This window comes from Phocoena sinus, chromosome 15, assembly GCF_008692025.1.
Source record: "Phocoena sinus isolate mPhoSin1 chromosome 15, mPhoSin1.pri, whole genome shotgun sequence".
In the NCBI taxonomy this organism is placed as follows: domain Eukaryota; kingdom Metazoa; phylum Chordata; class Mammalia; order Artiodactyla; family Phocoenidae; genus Phocoena; species Phocoena sinus.
In genome coordinates, this window is record NC_045777.1 from 8,844,590 (window position 1) to 8,861,783 (window position 17,194).

Below are 17,194 nucleotides of genomic sequence, written 5' to 3' on the forward strand. Positions count from 1 at the left end.
CACAGATCGTTTAAACAATTGAGGTAGCTCAGATAGTGGTTAAGGGAGTGGGGGAGAAAGCTCTAGAATTTTCCACTCTCTAGCTCTGTGACTTTTTGGGAGTTGGTTAACTACTCTGCACTCATTTCCTCATCTATAAAACAGGGATAACAGCGATACCAATCCACCTGGTTGTCATTTTCAACCACCCTACAGGGTTGGTATTGTACCCCGGAACACTAGTATTGCATGCCTCAGCCCACAGACTGCCTTGCACCTGGTAAGCACCCCATAAATATTGGGTGTCATTATCAAGTGACATAGGGGAGGGCAACATGCACTCAAAGGGTTTTGCCCAAGATCCAACACTTGGGGAATTCTTGATTTCACCAAGTCTCAGCTTCCTCATTCTTAAATCAGCATTAATAATTCCTACTTCAGAGTATTAACCCGAGGATGAAATGAGAAGCATGGATGAATGCCTGGCCCAGAGGAGGCAAGTTGATGTGAGTTCCCATCTTCTCCTCCCCACATCAACCAAAGGGAGAGTTTAGAGTGAAAGACGGCAGCCAGACAGAGTGAACATCCCCTTCATCAGCACCGCTGGGGAGTCTGTGATGGACAAGGCAGCAGAGGCTGGTCTTCATCTTGGCTCAAGGCTGCACTTTTTCTTTTTGAACTAAGCGTTTACATTTTCTAAAGGAATTGATCTTAGGGCTAGTGCCATTCACTGCTAGCTAAAGGGGAATTTTGGTGGTAGAACTCTCACATCAGTGCATACCTTTCAAAGGTCAGGGCTGTTTGCATCTGTGTTGTTTCATTGACTTTTTGGACTTGACCCTCCAGCAAAGAGTGACAGCACCAATAAGAAGAGGTATGGCCCAGAATCTGGGATCTGGGGAGGTTTTAAGAGTTTAAGTTATAACAATGGGGTTTAGGATGCTGATATCCAAATAGGTGGCAGTGGGCAAATCTGGGAGTCAACTGGCCCTACGGGTGAGGAACGTGATGGGGAGAAGGCAAACAGCTGAAGGCATCTCACGTCTACTGACCACAGGCTTCTGGGATCTGGCCCACAGCACCTTGCCACCAAACTTTAGGACTTCAAAACACACCTGATTTAAGAAGAAACCTGCCACTCCCTCCCGATTTTTAACCACAGCGGACTAAGACGCCGGATCCCAAAGAGGACCACTCTCTGTGAGTTCTCTCATCTCATTATTCGGCGTGCATGGATTTCTCAGCCACTCCAGCTCCCTTCCAATTTCTCTTTCCTCCTTCTCATTTCCTTAGCTAAGGCAGCAGCGAGTCATGGAGTGCTTGAATTGCAAACAGGCTAGGCTGCGCGAGAAACAACTGTATGTTTATAGGGCATCATTATCCCTCTGAACTGCATCATTTATATCCCTGGGAAGAGACCATGCCAGGTCAGGAGCAACAGTTTGAGTCGATAATTTGTCAGGTTGGAGCAGGTGGTAAGGGGTGGCGTAAGAAATCACCCGAAAGGCGCTTGCAAACTGAAATGGATGGAGGAGGAAGACTAATAAGAAAGTGATCAGTGAATCCACAAACAAGTGCAGATAAATCAAACAGCGCCAGGTGGATGGGAGCAAAATAGGAGAGAAATTAGCGAGACCGAAGCTTGTCAAGGCAAGGTTAGGAATTCACCTCTAGTCACCGTTATCCACCTAGGGCTGGAGAAGTGCCCACAGGAAAATGAATCTTTCTAGTGCACGGAGCTGGAATGGAAGAGATTTCCTAGAGTATCAATTTGGATTATAAAAATCCCAAGGTCTCGTGCGCTGACAGGGTGAAAGGTAGAAAAATGGACCAGCCTTCCTGCAACCTTCCACTGCCCGCGGAGCGCTTGATACTCCTCAAATGTTTGCACATTCACACAAACTGTTCATAAAAGCCGGCAGACAAAAGACCCAGCTGCAAAGCCTTGAAGAGATAAGTGTTTCTTCCAAATACCCATAACCTTGGGGGCTCGTAGATGAAATATTTTCCCCTGTTGATTTGTCTTAACTCTTTGATAACGTTTAGTCCTGAGTGTCAGGGCCAGGGAAGCATAGGCAAGGGCTGAGAAAAAAAGAGTCCCATCATCATCATCATCATCATTATTATTTAATAATAATGACAACTACTTTATTTGAGGACCTGCTCTGACATCTGTGCTGACTGCTTTTAGACCTGATCTCTTTTAATCCACACGGCAATCATGTGTGGTGACTATTATTGCCTTTATTTTTTCACATGAGGAAACTAAGCCTCTGAGAATGTAAATGCCTGGACCAGGGTCACAGTTCATAAATTATGCCGTCAGGATTTGCGCCCAGGGCTCTCTGAACCCAAAGCACACACTGGTCCACCCCGCCCTCCACAACTGGTCCTTAATTATTCTGGAAGCAGATGAAGGCATTGGGACAGAGAGGGATGGATCTCCATTCACAGCTCTATCACACACACGCATGAATCTACCGCATAAAAATGTGGACAAGCATCAAGTCCAGAGGAATACACTTGGGTCTCATGTCTTAGGAAAATCCAGTAGGTAAAGGTCGAATCCTGACAGACCAACAGTGTGGCCGCACGTTTACAAAAGAATAAAGATGTACATCCTCTTACGTGAGTAATAAGGACTCGGGATAGGTTTCCTAACACTTGGAACTCCTCTTATGCACTTCAAAATGTTTCAAGTCACCGATACTTGGTCCACACTCAACATAGAAAGAATATGTAAATTTTGCACAAAGCAAATACTCCTGTATGGAAATATCTTCTGCCTTCTGAATTTACATGAAGCATTGCCCACAAGTTCTAAATTGGAAAGAAACCATAATTTCTTGGGCTACAATGCATACTCAGACACGTCTGAAGCCAACCACCAACACTCCTCAGATTTGTCCAAATTCTTTCTTTTGTTTTGTTTGTTTGTTTGTTAGCATAGTGGTTAATTGCTCGGATTTCACTACCTGAAAGACCCATAGGTAAATCCAGAATCAAACCTGTCACGTACTAACTGTGTGACTGTCAGCAACTTACTTCACCTTTTGGCCAGCCTCAATATTCTCACCTATAAAATGGTGAGAATATGAATAAGCTCAATGGATTATTTTGAGGATTACATGAAAGGAAGTTCAAAAAGGGCTGCGCACAGTGGTACATGGTAAGTGCCCAGTAAATGGAAGCTGTGATTATTATTGTCTGTTGTAGAGAGTAAATAAAGACCTCAAACACTGTTGTCCAATAGATAGAGAAAGTGAACCATAGATGTAGTGTTTTGTGGTTTTTTTTTTCTTTGTGGTACGCGGGCCTCTCACTGCTGTGGCCTCTCCCGTTGTGGAGCACAGGCTCTGGACACACAGGCTCAGCGGCCATGGCTCACGGGCCCAGCCGCTCTGCGGCATGTGGGATCCTCCCGGACCGGGGCACGAACCCGTGACCCCTGCATCGGCAGGTGGACTCTCAACCACTGCGCCACCAGGGAAGCCCCATAGATGTAGTTTTAAGTTTCCAGTAGCCACATTAAAAAATGACAAAGAAATGAGTGAAATTAATTTTAAGAATATATTTTGTTTAACCTAATATATCCAAAATATCATCATATCAGCATGTAATAAATATAAAATCAATGAGATATTTTACATTCTGTGTTTTTGAACTAAGTCTTTGAAATCCGATGTGTATTTTACTCATAGCACAATTCAGTTTGAACGAGCCCTATTTCAGCCACATGTGGCCCAGGACGTCAGATTAAATCCTCAAGGCAGAGTTAATAAACTGGATTCAGCCTCTAGATGGATAAGGTTTGGGGCATGCAGTTAAAACAAATGAGTTACCAAGATCTAGAAACGAGGAGATTTCACCTACGAAAATCAGTCTTCTGAATTCTCTCAGCAAAGCTTAAGTCTGGCAACAGGGCCACATTCTGCCTGGCCTCTTTCTCTGGAGCTGAGTCACAGCTGCCCTGGTGGGGTGGGATGCCAGAAGAACCCATCTGGGTCACTTTCACTTCAGAGCATCCGGCTTGTGGCCCACTTTGCTAATTTACCACACCTGCCTCGCCCCTGTAGCCCTGTGAGTTTGAGACCCCCGTGCCCAAACCAATGAGTCCCCAAAGTGGAAACTAAAATTTGATTCTGCTCAGACCCAGTTGCCTACGCTGGACCTGGGAACTTCATCTGTCCTCGCTCAGTTAACTTCAAGGCCAGCTGTGCCCATGGATTCATCCGAGGAGCAGCTGAAGTTCTGGAAGGACGGCCACAGCTCAGAACGTGACAATGACTCATATGGAAAAGGATGGAGAAGACCGAACAGCTCATGTTGTCTCCCTTGATCTGGGCGTGGATGATTCAACTGTGATGACTTTTACATGGCCGTGGCAGCCAAGAGAGAAAGGCGGAGTGAATAGAGGGAGTGGCCGATTCCTCTTTTGAAATAAAAAAGCACCCCCTGCTTCCTCCCTCCACAGGGCTGGAAGTATTCGAAGGCATATCACACATCAAACCTCAAAGCCCAAAGCCATCAAGAAAACAGTTAAGTCTAGCTAGCTGCTGATGCTAACGTTGACTTCCATTCATTGGATCAAAGCACCTAGACCGCCGAGAAGTGAGGCAATATGCCAAAAAATTTAAGAGCAAAGGTTGAGAAATCTGACAGTCCCCTCATTTTACGTTCCTCGTCCATAAAGCAGGTTTAATGTTATTTCCTATTTCTTCAGGTTGGAAGAAATCTATGGAGATGGAGGTACTACATGTAAAGCACCTAGCGCAACGCTGGATACATAGTAGGTGCTCAATAAATGTTAACAATGGTAAAGAAAGCACATGAAATTATTAATAACGAGTATCTACATAGCTTCCCCACAGAGAACCATATACCACCTTGCAGAGTCTTTGTGTTTGGATTTATTCCTTTTGTGCAAGGATTCCAAAGCACTTAGCTAACACGGAGTCTTCAATTTCATGTAGACGAGACCGCGCTGCGCAGGATATGACGTTCCTCTCCCACAATGGCGAAGCAAAGGTATAGTGAGACTATAATTATGAAATCAAAGGCAGCAGGTATTCATCGAGGTCTTACCATGCTCCAATCACTGGGGTGGGTGGTGGGAAAAGGGAATTACAGCCACTGCCTTTGTCCTTGAGCAACAAAATAACTAGTTGAGGAGTAGATTAAATAACCACATAACAAGAGCAGTCTGTCACCATTTTTCTGCTTCTGCACCATCCACGTGAGACACAGACCGGAAAGAAACCCCTCTGGTTACTGGCAGTGCTTAGCGATGGAAGGAGAGGGAGGCCTAACGGAGACTGCCAGGGCTGCCTTCGTTACAGAGCCAGGATCCAGGCACTTCCCGCCAGTACTTCCCCAACCCGGTGGTTCTCAACCAGTGTCACCACTTGGTGGGAGAAGGGGTGATACTGGCATCAAGTGGGTCAAGGGATGCCGCTCAACATTTTATAATGCACGTAGTAGCCCTCTACAACCACAAAGTATCTGGCCCAAAAGGTAAACAGTGCTGTCCATAGCCTGCCTCACATGGACGCCTGCAAAAGCCTTCATCCTGGGTGTTCTGTTCCAGCTTTCTCCCCATAGCAGGCAGGATGAGGGCCCCTTAGAGATGTTCACATCCTAATTCCCAGAATCTGTGGCTGTTACCTTATGTGGTTAAGGATTTTGAGATGAGATTGTCCTGGATTATCTGGGTGAGACCAATGGGCGGGCCTCAAAGGGGCCTCATGAGATGGAGGCAAAGGGTCAGGATCAGAGAAGGAGCTGTGACAGCGGAAGCAGAGGTCAGAGTGATGCCGGGGCTGACTTGAAGATGGAGGAAGGGGTCGCAAGCCAAGGAACGTGGGCAGCTGTTAGAAGCTGGAACACGGCAAGGAAACGGTCTCCCAGAGCCCCCAGAAGGAAGGAAGCCTGCCGACACCTAGATTTTAGCCCAGTGACACTGATTTCAGACCTCTGGTACCCAGAACTGTAACATAATACATTTATGTTGTTTTAAGCCACTAAATTTGTACTAATTTGTCACAGCCTCAATAGGAAACTAAGAGCATCTACTGTCCAAAGAGCAGTTAAGTGAACCTTGAAAAATGCACGTCAGATCAGGCTACTCCACTTCTCAAAACCACTTCATGGTTTTTCCATTATTCTTAGAAAAAAAGTCACTTAAATTGGCTCCATGGCCCTTTATGGTATGACTTGCCAATTTTTTTAAAAAATTAATTAATTAATTAATTTTTTTTGCGGTATGCGGGCCTCTCGCTGTTGTGGCCTCTCCCGTTGCGGAGCACAAGCTCCAGACGCGCGGGCTCAGCGGCCATGGCTCACGGGCCCAGCCGCTCCGCGGCACGTGGGATCTTCCCGGACCGGGGCACAAACCCGCGTCCCCTGCATCGGCAGGCGGACTCTCAACCACTGCGCCACCAGGGAAGCACTTGCCATGTCTTTTGACTCAATTTCTTTTCTTGTAAAGTTTCTTTTTAAATGGAAGATTTCAGACGTATCCAAATGTAGACCCAACTGAATAATACACCTCTGTATACCATCAATCAGTTGCAATGTTTATCAACTCATGGACAGTCTTGCTTCAGTAAACCCCTTCAACCATTGTCCCCACTAATATTATTTTGAAGCAAGTCCTGGACTTCATATCATTTCATCCATAAATATTTCAGTGTGTATCTCGAAAAGTACTCTCCTCATTTGAAACATAGTCTCTCTCACATCCAAACAATAATAATAATAATTATCCCTCAATGGCATCAATTACTCCAAGTTCACATTTCCAGTTGTCTCACAAACTTGTCTCAGTTTCCTCCCCTCTCATCTTTGATTTCTGCACTTGGCCACAGTAGCCTCTTTGGTATTTCTTGGCATTTCTGATGAACTTCCACCTTAGGGCCTTTGCACTTGCTTGCACACAGCCTGGTGAGCTCACCCCCAGTATGGTCACATGGGTCTCACTCTCACAGGCCACTGCTCAAACATTACAGCTACTGCTGTAGAGAGGCAGGAGAATAGATTCTCAAGGAGACCATGTGTGCTCTGAATAAGTCCCTTTCATCCTCCCACAGGAAGCAGCCCTGCCTTCCTCTTAATTACATTTTTTGGCAGTTGTCACGCAGTGCCTAGCAGAAAATCTTGATGTCCAATAAAATATTCTTGCTGATCGATTGACCCATTCTTCCCAGGATTGAACTCTAAATTCCCTTAGTCTGGTAAATTACTCCATGTCCAAGCTTTATTTTCCCTTCTAGGGACCAAGAGTTACAATTTAGTACATATGTGTGGGTTATACCAGGCACTGTGGTAAGTGATTTCTATATACTTAATACTCATAAACACCCATGCCATAGGCACTCAAATCCCACTGAGTGGGAAACTGAGGGTGTGGTGGGAAGAATTCTAAGATGAACCGCTGGACTCCTGGTCCTTGGTGTGCACTACATACACCTTCTCCCAGCTGTTCTATTAAACTCTAATCCACATAGTGCTGGGAAGGGATTTTTCAAATGTAATTAAGAGCCCAAATCAGATGATTATAAAATAGGGAGATTATCAAGGTGGGCCTGAACCGATCACATGAACCCTTTCAATTTGGGTCTAAAGCTCAGAGTCAGAGAAATAAAAGACTGGATACATGGGGGATGTGATGCAAGAGGTATTTACGAGTCTGGCTTTGAAGATGTCTACACTGAATAGAAATTATTCACACATATTGATTTCAGTTCTCACAATAAGTTTAACTCTATAAACTAACATGTGAGTGACAGCTTTGTGCCAGGCTCTATAACAGTAGCTTTGTACAGAATTTTTCATTTAAGTCATGAGAAAACCAAACGACTCAGATGGGTGCTGGGGCTGAGTGTCTAAAATCACACAGCTAGTGAGTGTCAGAGGTGGGATTGGAACAGAGTTCTAAGGAAGTACGTGCTGGGGCTTTAGCAGCTTATTATATCTTGTGAGTTTCAGCAGTGGAGACATCAGGATTAGAACAGAGATGGCTCCTCTGATCCTCACCTTCTAGAATCATTCATATGCCCAAAGTATTGGATGTATTTCAAAATCAGCCACCAATACGCTTACGTTCAAGTTTTGAGACTATTAGGGAAATGGTATGGCATTGACCACCAAAGCTGGAACCCGAGTCCGAATAAGCCAGCTCCAGGTCAGCTCCTAACCATTTAAGCAGGGGCAATTCTTGGAGCTCCTCTGAGCTTAGTTATCTCAAAGATAAAACGAAGGACTGAAAGATTTCCAATAAGCTTTACAGTTCTAAAGTGGTAAAAATAAGAAAGGTAAAAACATACAGGTCCTCTGTATCCTTCACTTTAACCAAAATCCCACATTAGACTTAACTCGGGTGTCAGACTGTCTGGTTTTGACTCGTGGTTCCTTTACTTACCAGCTGTGTGACCTTGGGCAAGTCATTTACCCCTCCAACCCTCAATTTCCGTATCTGCAAAACGGGAATAATACTCATACTTATTTCCTAGAGCGTTCTGAGGATCCAGCGTGATAATGTGTATCAAACACTAGAAAAGCTTCTAGCTCCTGAAAGATACTCAGTCCATGAGTCCCACTGTCCATCTTGTCTCCCATCCTTATGCTGGAAAACAAAGGCAAGCTTCAGTCTGCACATGCAAAAAGTTCATATAATGAACTTAATCATCGCTTGTTTCTTAATGGGGTCCACAGATGTGGGCTTCCCAGGATGCCAGAGCCCTGAAATTATATATAATACTTGTGTGTTTCTCAAAGGGGGTCCATCACTGGTATTCACTGCTCTAGAGAACTTCTAGTTTTGTTTTATGTGAACAATAATCTCCTTTGGATATCATTTTCAAGAGAAAGAATTCAGTTCTGGAAAATGGGATCTTTTTGCAGAACCATGGAAAAATTTTTGGCGAAAGACAAACTTTGTTGCCTGTTGGGATACAGCCCAGCTAAAATGTGTTTACCTACCTCCAAGCAGATGGGGTAACTTCTGTTGCAACCCAGGTATACCAGTTGCTTTGCCTTTGAGCCCAGCCAAACGATTTCTCCCCTTGCTGCTGGAGAAAAAAAAAAAAGTCGGGGGGCTTCCCTGGTGGTGCAGTGGTTAAGAATCCGCCTGCCAGTGCAGGGGACACTGGTTGGATCCCTGGTCCGGGAAGATCCCACATACCGCGGAACAACTAAGCCCGTGTGCCACAACTACTGAGCCTGCGAGCCACAACTACTGAGCCCACGGGCCTAGAGCCCGTGCTCTGCAACAAGAGAAGCCACCGCAATGAGAAGCCCGTGCACTGCAACCAAGAGTAGGCTCCGCTCGCCCAACTAGAGAAAGCCCGTGCGCAGCGACGAAGACCCAACGCAGCCAAAAAAAGAAAAAAAAAAAAGCCCTTTCTCCCCTTGCTGCTAAGCTCAAAGGAATTGCCAATTAAAGGTCAGAAATTCAAATGTTTGTCTGTTCTGGCCCCATATAAATGGGTGGCTGTCAGGTGGAAGCAGCCATGCCTGCAAAAGCATTTTGTGGAAACGGGAGACTATGTTCCTCCACTTGAACTTGGTAACATTTAAATATCAAAAACTTTGTTTTCTAACGAGGAATGTATTGAAGGGGGAGAAATAAATTATATGCTTGATGGCGACTGAAGGTTGGGAAAATTAGGGCCATTTCCCACGGTGTGAATATAGTGATTTGAGTTTGCAAGAGTAAATTAAACCTTTGGGAAGATTTGTCTTTCATTAAATTGAACAGCTAAACAGACACAGAAGATGTTAATGTCACCACCAGGAAACCCCAAAGGTTACAAATAAAAATACAGCTTTCTTTAAAAGGCTCCTCCATTGTACCCGACTACCTAAGAAACGCAAAACCGCACACTGCATGCTGAAGATCAAAATTAAAACAAAAATTAAAGATCATAATTCCATTGCTATACCATATGTTATTAATGTCTGTCAACACTGTTTAGCCAGCAACTGCTATCTAAATACATCATAAATAAATCAGTAATGAACCATTTTGGTAAACCTTCCGCACCGATTGGAAATACAGATGGAATAAACAAACTCTGCTAAAAGTATATACAACTGTTTAATGTCAAAGACAAAGTCACACTGTTATTTGACAAAACAGAAATGAAAACGAGGATGGGGTTGAGGGGAGAAAAAAAATACTGATTCAGAGGGAGAAGGTAGTAAGAAGGAATGTAACTTCTGTGTTTAAACACACACAGCTCAGAATTTTCTGTGTGAAAAGAAGGCCCCAGGGGAAATAGGACATGGGAAAGCAGAAGCTGAACTATCTATTCCTGGCTTCCCGCCAGTGGGTTTCTGTGTATGAATTATTTATTTAAATTTGCCTCTACTGCAAATCTGGCGAACACGTATCACCAAATACGGGTCTGCAAAGATTTGAGCCGCTCAGAGTTGAATAGGTTCGAATTGCCTGGAACTTAACTAGAAAACACTGGCGCCCACGTTGGGTGAATGGGATTACGCTTCTGTCTGCCTGTTTTGAAAAGGTGGGTCATTCAGTATTCTGAATGCCTCAAAACCAGACATCCTAAAACCAGATATCATACCAATGGGCTATGTTCAGACAGAGCTAACCAAGCTATTTCAATTTAACTGCGTTTTTCTTTTCTTTCTAAAATCTTACATATAACGCAGGTTTCCTTCAAATAAGAGGTCAAGGTAAGTTGACCGTCATTAGGCCTCCTAGCTTTATAGCTGAGGTGGCTTACTAATTAAGAACTTCACTAGGTGGCGTATTCGAATTTGTTGAAAGCGTATTTTAGCAGCAAATTCTCCATGCCTCTGGGATGCTGTCTCTGGGTCTGAATAAGACCTGCAGAAATTTATAATTATTCCAGGGACGGGCAACACGGAGAAAGGAGAATTCCTCTCATCCACCGAGAGGGAAAGGGACTCAGAGTTGTCTAATAATCCCATGAGCTGAACAGCTCTCTCCCTTATGGTCAGTGCCTTGAAAGCTCTTTTGATCAGAGGCGTAACGAAATCCACGTGGCATAAACGGAAGACATCTTATTGACGGGATTCAAATGGCAGAAGCTGACTTCACAACAGAGACCCGACAGAAGTCCTTTCTGTAATCGGCTGCAAGTAGGAGACGAGGTTGGCCTACTTGTTTTGCCTAACCAGAGGGCCATCGGCGCTGCTCTCAGCACAAAATAAGAAAATACATCATTCTGGATGCGCGCAGCCGCCCCGTTTCTAAGTCACCTGTAGTTAGGTCTGCGGACACTGTGTATACCGTATAAATCTGATATCTGAGCAGCGATGTGGGCGGGAGGAGAAGGGTTTCCCGGTGAAATACCAGTTCCGCAACAGTTTACCTGCCTTCCAAGGCTGTTAAGAGGATTAATAGCTTCTGGGTCATTTAAAGTTTGAAAAGATCCTTGTGCTCTTTCCAAGAAAGATACAATAATAAGACTGGCCATTTTGTATGCTGGAAAGTGAGAACAGCAGTTAAGAGGGGCTCTTGAGGGCCACAACCCAAGTAAACTGAGGTGCACTCACCCTTTGGGTTAAATAAGGCCAAGTTTTTGCCAAAATGAAGACGATGAGCATAGTTTGAAACATCCAGGCCCTGAGCCCCTCAAACGCCATCTGAGGAAGGGTGCATATGAAAGGGGAGGAGGGTAGCCCTGTTTGGATAACGAACGCTCATATTCTACAAACTTTCCCTCTTCTTTACCTACGTATCTTTTGCCAATTTATCTGTTGTTTTCATCAGCGTACCCAGGCAAAGCAGGGCAATGCATAATTCAGGAGTAAAATTGCAACTGGCTGTGGGCTCTGAACAAATAGATTCCAAACATCTATTTTTCATCAGTGACCATCGATTACTAGCTGCAGACTTCCGATAGAGCAGCACCCCCATTTGTTCAGTGCCCCTTGCCTGGATCCTTGCCTACACCCAGTGTTCCATGTCTGAAAGGCTTGGGAGACTGAGTTTGGCCATGGCCAGGGACCAGCGGGAAGGGGTTCTCTGACTCTCCAGAAAGTCCTGCCCCTCTGCCTACAAATTCTGGTCTTCTACCTCGCCCTTTGCCATCACTCCCCGCCTTCCCGAGTGTGAAGAAGACACAGGGAGCTAGAGAGTGATAGAGCCGGAAAAGAAGAGCAGGGGGGAGAGAGGCTGTTAATTTACAAAGCCTGAAATAGCAGCTGCGAACGGGTCTTTGCACTCATTCCGTAATCTTTGCAAGGTCACAGTCAGAACTAGCCTGTGATTGATTCCAAAGGGAAACTCAGCACTTCACATCTAACGGACATTTCAAAACGGAAGAAAGCTGGTACAGGAATCTCTGCCATTCTCAAGTCACCCTGTGCGAGCGTCTCAACCCGCATGGGCTGCGTGGCGATGGGGCCAGGCTTTCCCCAGGTCTTAATAATTATTATCTTAGGCCAAACAATTAACGCCAGTGGTTCCACGAGCCCCCATGTATTGCCCAGGCAGGCCCCCTAAACTGCTATCTCACAAAGTTTCCTTCTTGGAGAGCGACCCTGAAACGCTTCTCTAAAGGGTTAAGGGGAATGAGTGACAACCCTTCGGCATGATTTACAACGTGGAGCCCTGTAGTGAAACCAGGACTTGATGGATGATGCTGAAAGTCGGAGACTAACCATAAATCATGTCTTTGAATCACTGACAAAGATAAAGGAGAGAAAGAAAAAGCAGTGGCATTGACATTCACTCTCCCAATAATGTACATTGACTAGTTACAATGTGGAGCCTTAATTAAAAAAAGCCAACTCGAGGTATTCACCTCGGTGGGGAGACCTTACCTCTTGGGAGGCTGCTCTTTGAGATGACAAATCAGGGTTTGAGCCTCTTTCAAGAAGGTCACTGCCACTGGCAGAAGACTTTCAATGGGAACAACGCTAAGCGCCCAACAAAACAAAACAAACATACCAAAAAAGGAAACAAAACAAAAGACTGTAAGGCACCTGGTCAAGAATCCTGCCATTCTGCTCATGGAAGACCGTCCTTGGAAATGGAGACTCTCAAGAGGAAATCAACTGAACACGAGCCCACAGACTGTGCTTTTCATCTAGAAACACCCATATCAGTTAAATGAATCTTCAGTGGTGGCCAGAGGCACAGAGGTCAAGCAATATAACTTGTGTTCTCAAGTCAGAGCACTGAGTGGGAGGCAAAGGGGACGCCTGCCAGCTCCTCTGGGCTGTCTTTTCCCTTCTCTTTACAAGAAAACCCGAGGGCCCTTTCTTCAGGTTCAGGAAGGAAGGCTCGCCTCCCTTTTACTCTCAATTCAAGATGGGTTTCCTCTTGGCTGAATCAGAAGAGACTTGCTTTCCTGCAGTGGGTGGACGAAGAAATCCGGGATGTGCTTCCTTAATCCTTCAACAAAGACTTAACTGCGCATCCGTGAGGCTCTAGACTCTTCCAAAGTCATAAGCATTGGAAGAGAAAGGATGGGTGCCGATACTAGTTCGTTCCACTAAAAATATTTATTTAACATCAACTGTGATTTAGGTACGTTTTGTTGTTGGTTAGATTGTGGGGAACACGGTGATGAACGAGACAGATCTGGTCACAGGGAGACAAATAAACAAAAGAGGTAACAGATATGATGAGTGTTATAAAAGGAGGTATGCTGGGCTTCCCTGGTGGCGCAGTGATTGAAAGTCCGCCTGCCGATGCAGGGAACACGGGTTCGTGACCCGGTCTGGGAAGATCCCACATGCCGCGGAGCGGCTGGGCCCATGAGCCACGGCCGCTGAGCCTGCGCGTCTGGAGCCTGCGCTCCGCAACGGGAGAGGCCACAACAGTGAGAGGCCTGCGTACCGCAAAAATAAATAAATAAATAAAATAAAATAAAATAAAAGGAGGTATGCTGAAGGGCGAGGAAGTGCACAAAGCACTGATGCCCGGCTGGGAGGGCACCAAGGATGCACATTCCCGTCCCGACAGGGCAGTGAATGGCACTGTGTCTGGAGCAGTTGTAAGCCCAGGAAAAGCAGACAAGACAAAGAAAGTAGGAAGGAGACTTCAACATGTTCTCATTTTTCTCTAAATCTCTGGGAGTTGATATGAGATCCTTTTCTGAACTACAGGGAACCAGGTGCAGTATTTTTTTTTTTAACCTATTTTATAAGCCCTTTGCCCCAAGGAGGAATGTTCTCCACGATTCTGTACAGACAATGCAATACCTTACTCTGGTTTGGAGCCTTTGCACAACCCTGTGGACAAGTAGAGTACACAGGTGAGCTCTGCATGTCCTCACCGGCACCTACCAGCTGACTCAGCATCTCTGCCTGCGGGCAAAGATTCTAGGAGATTCCTACTTTGAACTTTACGATGGCACCTTAGCATCTATAGTTTAGACCATATCTCAACCTAAGGAGTCTTTCTTCCAACTCTGAGAACAATCGTCCTTCTCAGTGGGATCCAGCCAAAAGGATGGAAAGATTGGAAAAATCACCAGTTCTGAAAACCAGAATGTGCAGCCTTCAGTTGTGGGAGACCAGGCTTTCTTCAAATCTGAGCTTTGTCAGTGATGAGCTGACTGCCTCCAGATAAGTCACTTCACCTCCCACACTTCCGTTTTCTCCTCTCCCATCAGGACCCTCTATGGAGGAGGAGGGTTCCTGGTCTTTACAGTCTGCCCTGTCCCCTTCTCTCGGACAGGATGTCTCATATTTTCAGTCTGCAACTTGTCTCTGTTTTTGTGTTGACCTTAAAATCAGAAAAACCTCATTTATTTCCCAGCCCCCGAACACCCACTGGGAGTTTGCCTCTTAATACCTTTCTCCCTTGTCTTCATTCTCCACTTACTAAGCTTCTGCTCTGTGCCAGACCCTGTGCCAGGAGCTGACAATATAATACACAAAGGAGAAGGTCCCTGTCCTTCGGAAGCCTTCTTGTCTGACACACACAAGTCACATTTTCTAACCAGGGAAGGGTTAGAACAGCATTGATCCCTAAAGGCTCTATAATGTTGCTCTGACATTTGCATCTTGCTCGTGTCTGTCCAGCAGAGACAGTGAAAAGCAACCTCTTGCCACTTTTTAGCTATGTGACTTTGAGCAAGTTGATCAACCACTCTGAGCTGCAGTTTCCCCCGCATAAAACTAGGCTAATAATAGTATCGACTTTTCGGGTTGTTTTGCAAGTAAAGTCCTTTAAGCATTAAGTCCACAGAAAGTCCTCACAAAATTATTGCTGATATTGTAATATTTTAATTTTATTTTTCTAATCTTATCCATTTTGAGTTAACGAGACTGGAACCAAAGCAAAATAAAAACAGAAACCCAAGTCCCATCCTCTCAAATGAGAAGGAAAGAAAAAAATGAAAAAAGCGAAGGCTCGTCAATGTAGAAACAATTGTGTATGTACGTGTGCCTGCTGGCATGTGTGTATATTTCTCTCTAGCACGTGTCATCTCTTTGTGTCCACGTCAGCCTTCCTCACAGTACTTCCTGTTCAGAACTTGGCAGGTCCTAATGTTCAATCAGTGTTAGCAACAAGTGATGAGACAAAACGAAAGAAGGGTTCAAAAACGAAGATATATAGTTTAACTCTTTATTATGTTCCATTAATGGTCATTCATGGGAAAAGGATAGATGCAAATGTTGCTTGATTGAGGCTGACCATGAAAATTCTTAAAACCCTGTATTTGCTGTACATTACATAGTTAGAGATAAGGCACATAGTTAATTAGCTGCATCTATGTATACCCTACACGTATCAGTAAAATACAGTACGTAATATTCTACATATAACTTACAACAGTATATGTGTATGTGCAGGTGTGTGTCCATAATACATAAAAAACCCACAGTGGCCAATAAGCCATGAAATATAAAGCAAGGGCTTTTTAGAGACCTGCTAGCAATGTAGCTAACCTTCTGTGCTCCCTAAACCGCCAGGAGCATTAACCATGGTCCTGGCCGTCGATTAGCAGAAATAGAGATATTTAACCATTCACGATCCATCATATTAATTTGAAGGGGAAAGTGTACACAAGGACCTCTGTTATATCAATGAAAACATACCAACACATTGTCCTTGAAGAGTTCAGTAGAAATTCACCCCTACTTAGGGTAATGCCCACTTTTTGTTTTATTGATGTAGAGGAGTTGGAGGGGGAAGCTGGGGCTCATCACCGGGAGAAATGTGGGTTTGGAATGTAGTGTGCAGGTGTCTTGCAGCTTTTATGTTGGTTTTGAACTTCACATACATTAAAACTGCATCATCTATCAATCTTACAGTCACTTATGAAAATCTACTGAGTATTGTTTTCATCTTGCCTTACAACAAGCTGTGAAGCCTCATGAATACTGAATGGGGCTGGAAATACAGCACATCTTTTATTTTTAAAGGTCTCGACAGTTTGGAATGGCAGGATTTCTTTGTTGAAAGCGGCACCTCGGCACACCGATTGGGGGCTTTCTTCTCCATTTTCCATTCTGCCCAGGAGCGGGAGGCAGCATCATCTCGCATCATTAGTATGACTAGAGTGGCCCTGCTGTTGCCGCTGCCACTTCCCCATGTTTGAACCCTGTTGGTGTAAGTCACTAATGGAGCGCTGCTGGTTCGAGTGGGGCATTGTTATTCAGATATCAGCTCACAAGGAAACCACTGGCTGGGCAACCTAGTGAACCATTTTCCTAGCTTTCCGGGCACTTTATCCTCATCCTTATTTTAATTTAATGAAAGAGAGAGAGATAGAGAGAGAACTACACAGAAAGACATACACAGATAGGGATACACAGTGAGAGAAAGAGAGATGTTTAAGAAATTAACTGTGCGACGATAAGTGTATTCTATTGCACTGGCTCTTCAAAGTTTCCTTTCTATCATTCATTTATTCTATAAGTATTTCCTGAGCAGTTACTCTGGGCTGTGCAAGAAGGATACAGAGCTTAAGGAGAGAGCTGGCATGTATTCTCATGTGAAACTTACATTCTCCATGTGGAAGATGACAATATGATGACGATAAAATTAATAATAATAATACTGGTCACTACTGGTCCTAATATAATGTTTACCGTGTTCCAGGCATTGTTACAAACACGTTATAAATATTCGTTCTAAGCACTGGACCAACAGTAATATATTTAATTCTTATAAACACCCCTATAAGGTACTATTATTATTACTATTTCCCATTTTCCCAGTTTACAGATGAGGAAACTGAGGTCTGGAGAGGTGAAGTGACCT

The 17,194-nt window shown here is 44.5% G+C and overlaps 1 protein-coding gene across 1 annotated transcript in view; it reads right to left on the bottom strand.

Moving 5' to 3' along the window:
* Positions 1 to 17,194, bottom strand: part of TSHZ2 (teashirt zinc finger homeobox 2) — a 267,701-nt gene that overhangs the window by 43,212 nt on the left and 207,295 nt on the right. The gene's annotated exons all lie outside the window — the stretch shown is intronic.